General features: G+C 32.3%; 1 long non-coding RNA gene across 1 annotated transcript; it reads left to right on the top strand.

Moving 5' to 3' along the window:
* The first annotated feature begins 5858 nt into the window (after positions 1-5858).
* On the top strand, positions 5859-8042 carry LOC148609577 (uncharacterized). The gene is made up of 2 exons (XR_015914618.1): positions 5859-6035; positions 7749-8042. It is a non-coding gene; the product is annotated as an uncharacterized LOC148609577 (long non-coding RNA).
* Positions 8043-9591: the final 1549 nt, after the last annotated feature.

Raw genomic sequence — 9591 nt, 5'->3', positions numbered from 1 at the left:
TGTGAGTCAACAGATATGTGGCGTCTTCTGTTCCACGCAAAAACATCTTAAAATTGCAGAAATGTTAAAAGTTTAAGGTTTTTGTAAGAGTTACTTGAATGCATACTGTTATATTTGGAATAACAATTATTATGATACTATATCACGTGCTTCATTGAGCATCAATTTCAGATAATTTTTTTACCGTTGAAATTCCCCTTACCTTATTTATATAAAATAATAGAAAATTAATTGCTAATAATAGTTCAAACGAAGATTGACTATATATCATAAACTACTAATCCAATGTAAGTAAATCTATGTATATTTTGTTTTGTTATTCTATTCAATGTTGACTTCTTAAGATAAAACTATCGACGTTAAAAGTTACCTGATATTTTTAGTTGACTTTCAATGAGAAGAAATATCCATAGATTTGTAGGGGTATCCATTTTTACCCAATGCCTGGTACTGTGCAGGCTGTAAAATATTCTCGAATATACTCGAATTCAGGTCTCGAACATCAAAACTGTTATTATACGTAAGAAAAAAATATTTTCAAATCTAGATACTTCTTATTGATCAAATATTGCAGTGCGAATACAACTGTATAAGTTTTGTTACTTCGAAAATGGAATGACAACATTCAACATTTTTGTTTCATTGACACGCAAATTACTACACTCATTCCACTGTTTCCAACAAGTAATCTGATCACTATTGCAGTGAATGATACATGAGGACCAACTCAACTGAAACGCAAAAGTACATTATAGTTTTTATATGGACGATTTATAATTATACTCGGCGTCACATAAATAACATACTGTTAAAATTTGAATAAAAATATTTTCTACGACTTTATTGACACCTACTGTCGTTTAAATTGTCTTAAATGACTTGCTCTTTCCTTTAGCCAAACGGCTTCTCCCTAAACAAGTCGCTTATTAGCTTAAATCATGCGTAACAAATCCTTACGGAAAAATCCCATACTAATATCCGCCATGTTGGTTTCTACGGGACGATTTGTTTACAAACAAAGTTCTTAAGTTCCCGTCGAACTCCGATGACAATCGTCTGCTTGATCAACTTCTCGGTATTGTACGTTGTTCGCGTAGAATAAATCTGAGATATCCAAAATAACGCCGAAATGCATTCTGGGTTCTTCGGTTTTTGGACAAACCATTTAAACGTAAACAACATCTCCTAGCAACCCGATCACTGTAAACATGGCCGACTTTTTACAATGTAAATATTGGCACCGAGAATTAAAATCTGACCGGAATTTAACGATTCAATGTTTAGGGAGAAGCCGTTTGGTTAAACGAATGAGCAAGTCATTTAAGACAATTTAAACGACGGTAGGTGTCAATAAAGTCGTAGAAAATATTTTTATTCAAATTTTAACAGTATGTTATTTATGTGACGCCGAGTATAGATGAAACTGTTATCATTCAGTTATACCAGAATAAAGCTATAGTCTACATTATCTAACGTTTAAGCAATATATGCAGTATGATTTTGGTACCAGATGATGTGATCCTATCTTTGACTCACAAATGATATCTGCATCTTCTGGTCTCCTCAATAATCACTTACATTTATTGTATAAATGGCATTTTCGACTTCATGGTGTACATTATTTACGTTTATACCCTATATGCTAAAATATTAAGTAGTATTCCACATAATAATCATGCAAAATCTGATTCATGGTTGGAGAGCCTACATATTTTTATTTTTGATATTTTATTTATAATGTCATAGTAAGCAGAAAGTAACACTTGTTTTTTTAAATAACCCATGTTCATAGACGATTAAGAATGCACTGTAGATTCAAAATCAAGGGAAATAACCCTATAAATGACAGTAAAATACAATAGAATCTATTGGATTTTCAAATTTGATTATCTTCTAAGAGCAGACAGATATGAATGAATAATTACACATTTCCCAATATAGAAATGTATAAAAATTCAGTTGGTACTAACAATTCTTATCCAATGTAAAAGGAGTGAAGAGAAAAAGGTATCGTATCTATTTACATCTACATTTACATAATGTATGAAAAACGAATCAACATTTCAATACATTAAAGACATGTTTCTTATATTGAACAGTTTATACGAAATAACTTGGATTACGACAGTTTACACTTGCAAACCTCAAAGCTTACAAACCGCTTGATAAAAAGTGTAACCTGGCCCAGTATAACCTGTTAAAAAAGGGCTATATTCCTTATCATTTAATTTCTAATGGATTCGTTCATTCATTCATGTCTTTATTTCCTCTTAACATAGAGATACAATGACAAAGAACAATAATAGAATTAAATAATATTTACAAATACATAATGCACAAAAGAAAGAAAAATATCAAAAGGATGGAAAATCAAACTATATATGTCTTATGAAAATTATAGAAATTTACAAAATGTCATAATGTGTATCTTTGAAAATCAAAATCTGCACTTGTACAAATGTTCCATTGTTTCTGTCATAAAAGCCATTCCATTTATTTTTTGCAGGAAACTCACCAGTCAGAATAAACATTTTCAGGTAACAATCGAGTTAGTTATCAAATAATATTTCAAATATATCAGGGACAAAACAAAGTTGAGTATGATTGCAGTTAACTAGATAGGAGAACAGATGAACTAGAAATATCTTTTTTGCTAAATAAATGTTGCTACAAGATTGAAGTCATCACTACAGAGGTTTTATGGTCGTTATCATGAACTCGTGGATCGTTATGGTGTATCCATCAGCACCATGAAAACTGATTTATTCAACGGGTCATAGTTTTCCTTCCCTCGTTTGTCTACTCCGGACTTGACTTTTTACGAGCAACTCGGCGGGTGTTTCTAGAAAAGAAGAGGACGCTTACCCTACCGGTGCATCTGGACCATGTTCCCAGTTTTTAGTGAAGTCCGAGTTGCTCATTTACTTTTGTTACTTTGTATGTATGATTTTAGTTACTTTATGCTCTTTGTTGTGTATGTCTGTTTTCCATGTCTGGTCTTTGTCCCTGGATTACATTCTTTTGATTACCGCTATAACCTTGGTTCCCTTGATTACTCTTTCATGAATATAGGTATTATATATATGTTTTGTATATGTAGATAGAACATTTTCTTATATGGATTATATTATTAATTTCTCAAATGGAAATAAATTAACAAATATTAATTCAGAATCATATACTTATATTCTCTGTTGTATGGGAAAATAAATTTTCAATTCAAAATATATATATATACATTTCAGTGTAAGTATGTAAATGAAGATTAATTTCATTCTATGTTTTTCGTGTAAAAAATCATAAGTAAATACGAAGTCATGATGATATATTCATTTTCTATCATTATAGTATCAGTCATTCAATTTAATATTGATTCAACAAATAACAAAACAACTAACAATTTTATGATATATCATAACAGTAAGCAATATAAAAAATACAATCACTGAATATTTGAATTACAATTCTACAAAGTCAATTAATTTAAGTGCAGTAGTGGAAGCTGCATCTGCGTAGGCTGTCACAATGATGAGTCCTTGTTGGAATCTGTCTTTAAGTACCTGCAGTCTGGTGTCAATAATTTTGTAACTGCGTTTCTTTGGTGGGCGAGCTTCTCCTGTAGCATACTGGATGATGGTACATTCTGTCATGGCTTGTATTTTCTGCAAAAGTTAGGTGGGCGTGGTGAACTTTCTTCTTGATTTTGTTGTGCCATCCTTCTAAGTGATTTTTAGTTCTAGGCCTCCTGTCTGGTAGTGGTTCCATAGGAATCAGTTTCCTTCAACCCAAAACTCTGTCACGTGATTGGCAAATGTAGTTGTGTCTGGAACTTTGTCAGCTTCCCCAATGTCCTCAAGTGCGTTAAGCCAAACGTCCTCTTCCAGATGCTGCGGAACAAGTGGTAAACCTGTTGCTCGTCGTACAAGTCGGGTGATGTCGTCATTCTCCTTGTAGTATGTCTGTAGTCCGCATTTCAGTGTCAGAAACATTGGGTAAAATGAAAAAAGCAACCCTTTACAGTAATTCTCGGGAAGACGGTGCGTGCTGCATTCTTGGTAGCTGTCTCGTAGTTATGAAAAGAGTGCCTGGTTGAAGTTGTAGTTGGTGTTGTTGAGCAACGAATCTTACATGGCTGAATAGGCGGTGTATATGGTCTCATCTTTTCCTAGAAGCTGAGCGAAGACAAGTGGGTGCATGGGTCCATCTACCATGGCGTGGATTGTGTAAAGCTGGTGGAAGAGAAATATCTCAGATTGTCAATATTGGTAAAGATCAGCATTAGTGGGTAGATGTAGTCAGAGGGAACAAGGAACTGGTTTCCGTCAGTAGTAAGGCACCATTTGTCTTGTAAGTCGATGTCGGCAGTTGTTTTTGGAAGGCGGGGTATGTTGAGTGACCTTTGCTTATGCAGTGATGTCTTGCAGGAGTAGTATATTGGAAGTTGCTCAACAACTTGTCTCGTGACATCATTCCATTCTGGAGTCCCGAGTTTTACAAGTTCCTCCTCATAAATTGTTGGTATTGGAATGACCTCTGCCTTAGCTCGTTGTTTCATTGTCTGAACAATTTTCATGACTACCTTAGGTTGTTTATGTTGATGGTTGTGCAGTGGGCCCAATTTTCCTATACGTCCCTCCTTTGTGTTTACTGTTGCTGGGTATGCAGTGATGGCACAACGCCAGTAAACCCAATTGATGCGTTTGTTTTTGAGAATGTATCGATGACCTCCTAGGACTAAACTTTCTCTACCAAACTTGTTTCGAACAAACTAAACTTGAAGGTTTGCCATACTTGAATTGAATGACTTAGAAAAGAAAACAGTATAATAGTATTTGGTGAGAAATGTTTAACGTTGACATTAATTGCAGCTTGGGTAAGCTGCAAGTCTTTAACTTCAAATGTTTAAATCAGAATACTGTAGCTTGGATGCAGACTACATATTAGTAACTGTCAGTAATTAAGCTTGTGTACTGAACAGTTATAATTTGGAAAAAATGGACAATTAATAAACTGCAATATTGATGCAAAATAAATATAAGAAGATAAATGCAAAAATATCAAGTTTCTCATAAAATGTATTAAGCATAACAATAACAAGTAAAAAAAATATTCTAATACAGGCCATATTGGTTTTTTTTACAGTTACTTTTACAAATTTTAATTGTGATATACAGGTAAATTACAGGTAAAATTTTAGCAAAATGTTAGAAATAAACTATAATTGCTAAAAAACAAATCCTCCCATGTTTATTTAGGTATGTAAATAAAAGTGGGAGAAACAGGACGACACCGGAAATTCGGGCCAGTTCTGTCATGTATGCTGCCATCACTTTCACCTTATATATATATATATATATATATATATATATATATATATATACAAGAACAACTGTACCGTATACTGGCTTCCGAGGCCAGCTTATCTACGGTTTTCCGCAAACTGCAGTAAGCTGGCCTCCGATGGAGGCCAGCTTATCTTCGAATGTTGTTGTGAGGATAATGAATCATGTTTGACTAATGTAATGTATATGAATGAAAAGCGCCGTGTTTATAGATTACAGAATGATTTTATTTTCAAAAATACATTCATAAATAAGAAATTTATCGCAATTTAAAGACACCTCCCCCCGAGAAAACATATATCTCTCATATCCGGTTTGCGGTCAGATTGGGTATAAGCTGGATCCTATCTTAAAATCAAGTTTTCATCTAGATATTTGCTTTATATGTTATATTTTATTGCACGAATCAACGTATGATTCTTTAATCTATATATTTTAAGCATCATATACTAGATATATGTCTCAATTTTAATGTTGTAAGAGATATATATTTGTTTTGCAATCTAAACATCCATTTTTAAAATATATGTGAACATCCGGTGTCATCTACGTCACAGAAAAATGGCGGAACAGAAAACGAAGCGGTGACCTAGATTCTAACATTGTTTTGTAGGATTTACAAATGGATTTACATCCAAACATGAAGGAAAGCAATTCTTCCGAGCTTAGATTTACACTAATAACAGTTAACAGGTTGGTACACGTATGAATTTATAAGAATCGATGAACAATATATGCAGGGAGGAGGGGATTGTAGAGAATGCGAACAAATGTTTTCAATTTTGTGATTTTTTTGGCCAATTGTGGTAACAAATAACTACTAATATCAAGAATATCCCTGAAACCTCTTTCGGGATCCATCTATTCAAAGTGTATGAATTCTGATATTAGTATGGCTTCAACAAATAGCACCACGATTAGTAGCCACATACATGTTTACATGTATACATGTTATTCACTTCAGTTTAAAGAATATGAATACTTATAAAATAACTGCCATGCATGCATCTTTATACATCTATGATCACTATTAACTGAGAGTAAAACAGTGGTTTTACATAAACAGTTTTGTAGTATGAGACAAACTCTCCTGATGCTTAAGATTATCAATCATTGGACTTGTTTACTATATCTTTTAATGACAATATGAAATGTACAGCCAACAGAAAAAAGTTAATATCTGATATGTAACAAGAAATGATACATAAAGTGTGGATGTATAAGAAAACCACCAGTTGTATTTGCAATGCAAAACAAAAATTTCAGAGTAGACCTCATTTACTTGCACATATGCATTGTATGCCTTGACACAAATAACATGAAGAAAAAAACATGTGATAAAGGATAAAATCATCATTCGTTTTAACTATATGGCATGCTTTGACACAAACTTGACTGAATCAAACATTTATTCTGATTTGCCAATACTCCTTCATGAATTGTATTGTTCTTTTTGAAAGCTGTTATTGAAAAAAAAGATATTATTTTAATTGGAGCAGCAACTTGTTCCTTTAAAGCTTGCTTTTTGTGGTACAATTTATATACATTGCAGAAGCACATAATGAGCTGATGAATATCATGTAATCTATTGCTAATCCTCCTTTAAAATTATCTTTCTGATATCTGATATGTCTTCATTATACATGTATTTGTATACCCACTACAGAGATTTCAATGATTTAAGTTCTTTGAACTGAAAAAGCAACACCGAAAACAACTAGGATTTAATTTTAACAGGGGTTCAACAAACTAACTTTCTAATTTGTTTAGTTCTAGGTTATTTTTCTTATTTTGTACACAGTTTCTTATTATGTGTATGTTGTGTTGATCTAAATATTCTAAATATAGTTCACTAATTTGCAGTGTGTAACTGTGAGAAGTTATATTTAGAAATCCTACATTGTAGTTAGTTTACACATAATTATAAGCTAAATGTGTCTGTACATGTTTATAAACAAAACAAAATTAGTTCCATTAGGGGCAATATCCAGTTATGTTCTGTCATCAATTATGTTGCAATTTTGAAAATCAGAAATATTTTTAAAACATGACTTAAAAATTCCTTCAAACATCTTATTGTGGTATAAGTATACATGACATTCCTTCAACTACTTATGTTTCAAAATGAAATGTGCCTTATATTTATTCATCCAACACTTTAAGTGTGTACATTAAAGTGCAAAAAATCATTTCCAGAGGTATTGAAACAATCATAATAATCAAATCATTTTATCTTTATGAAGAAAATACAAATCAGTTGTTTGGTTAATTTTTTCTCATCATGATAATTCAATGACAGATATATGTACAAGTATACATTTACATAGACTAAAATGCACCACTTACATGTTTGAAATAATATCTATTATTTTATTTCTTTTTAATAACAGAATCTTTTCTTTTCAGACTACATCATATTTCATACAAAGACTTCTTGGATAATTGTGGTTTATATTGTGCAAGTATAGACAGAAGAGAGCATGAGGCTGAATTGATTTGATATTGTTTCAAATTAGCAGAAGTGTGTTTCATGCATGACTGTTTTATTGTGACGAAGAATTTTATACAGGAAACCTACTCTTTATACTACATGTTTTGATGTCTGGTAGGGAATAATAAATACATATGCACACTTGGATTGTACATGTTGAGTTGTATATTTACACATGTATGTAAAATTAAAATTCTATTGTTGCATTATGTGGATACAAACTATTGTGTTATGATACCTTGTACATGTGCTGCTTTGGTAGTTAATTTAAAATTTAAAGAGAGATTGTGGGGAATATCTTATTTCAAAAAATGTTAAGGACAAAATGACTAATTTAAACCAATGAAATAATTCAAAAACATTTTGTTGCTATGGATAGGGCAAAAAATTGAAATACATTCTTACACAAAGAAACACTGTTTACTTCCCAAAAAGCTGTTTACAATTTAGTCAAAAAATTAATATCCAATTATCCCACACAAGACCATCTATTTTTTTTTCTCTGTAAGAATCAACCAGTGGATGAAAAATCAATGGTATGAAATAAGCCTCTACTTTGATAGTGTGATTTGACTGCATGAATTTGTACCAACGGGATTAAGGAACAAAGACGAGATTATCCATGTTAGTTCGATAAATTCAGTTGAATGAACATTTCTGAGGCAGGTAACTCCTTGAAAGTCTCAGTTACTGTCATCTGTCATTCTAAAGACAAACATATCAAGTGATAATGGGCATTTCGACTGCAGAAGATACATGAAGGTACATGAATAAATTGTCATTTTTTTTTTTGACATCCATGTCTTAGTTTCTTCGAGTTCTGTCTGATTCTAACAAATACTTGACAATGTACGTAAAAGTACTAATCTCCAAAAACCTTCAAATACGAGATTAAGTTGGGTTATTACTATGAATTCCCTAATGGCTATCCATTTAGAGGATGGGGTAGTTTTGAAAAAGCAGAAAACAAGTATAACATTCAATATACACAAACAACAACGTTATTGACTTATCTTCCGGACACAACAGCCTTAATTTCCTAGGGTTTGTAGTTTTTTAAAAATATCTCGACTCAAGCTCCTGGAGAACAAAAAAGAACAACATTCAAGATAGTAATTGCATACCATATACAAATGTAATAAAAATGAAACGCTCATGATTAGGTAATAGCATGGTTGTTCCTAGTACATGGAACTGATGGAGAGAAAGTCTTCCTTGCTTAAAAATGTGACTTGCTTAGAGCGATGGTTGAGACACGTCTATACTTTCAGTAAAAAAGTACAAGTAGTCACTAGTAGAATAAAAGTGTCAAAACTTACATGTACCTGAATAAGGAAAGGAGAGAAAATAAGTACGAGCAGGGGAGGTGAACAGGATAGAAAGCAACAGGGAGGGAAGTGGTGGAGACTGAAATGTATATCAAAATAATTATGAGCCGGAAAACAAATGTTGAATGAAATCACAGTCATCAAAAAAGCTTCAAGAATATGCTTATACATGTCCTAGTAATGAAAATGGCCTAATAACCCGGTTGTTATCTCTTAAGACTGTTGTCGCAGAAAAAAGTGATCCCTATACCTTATGATAACTCGAAGGAATTTCATGAACCAAAAGTTATTTCAGTCGGTAAAGATGTGGTAATTCTGTTTAAAAAGAACTGTACTGAGCTGAAACTTCTTCAGAATGAATGTAATAAAATTTCGTCAGTAATCTAAAACATGGAACTTTTGAAATTGTATTGCCTACTGTTATTTCAAA

Source organism: Perna viridis, chromosome 8 (genome assembly GCF_037379345.1).
Source record: "Perna viridis isolate PV_CMFRI_1.1 ecotype Kerala chromosome 8, ASM3737934v1, whole genome shotgun sequence".
NCBI classification, from domain to species: Eukaryota; Metazoa; Mollusca; class Bivalvia; order Mytilida; family Mytilidae; genus Perna; species Perna viridis.
This window is presented reverse-complemented; position numbering and strand designations above follow the sequence as displayed.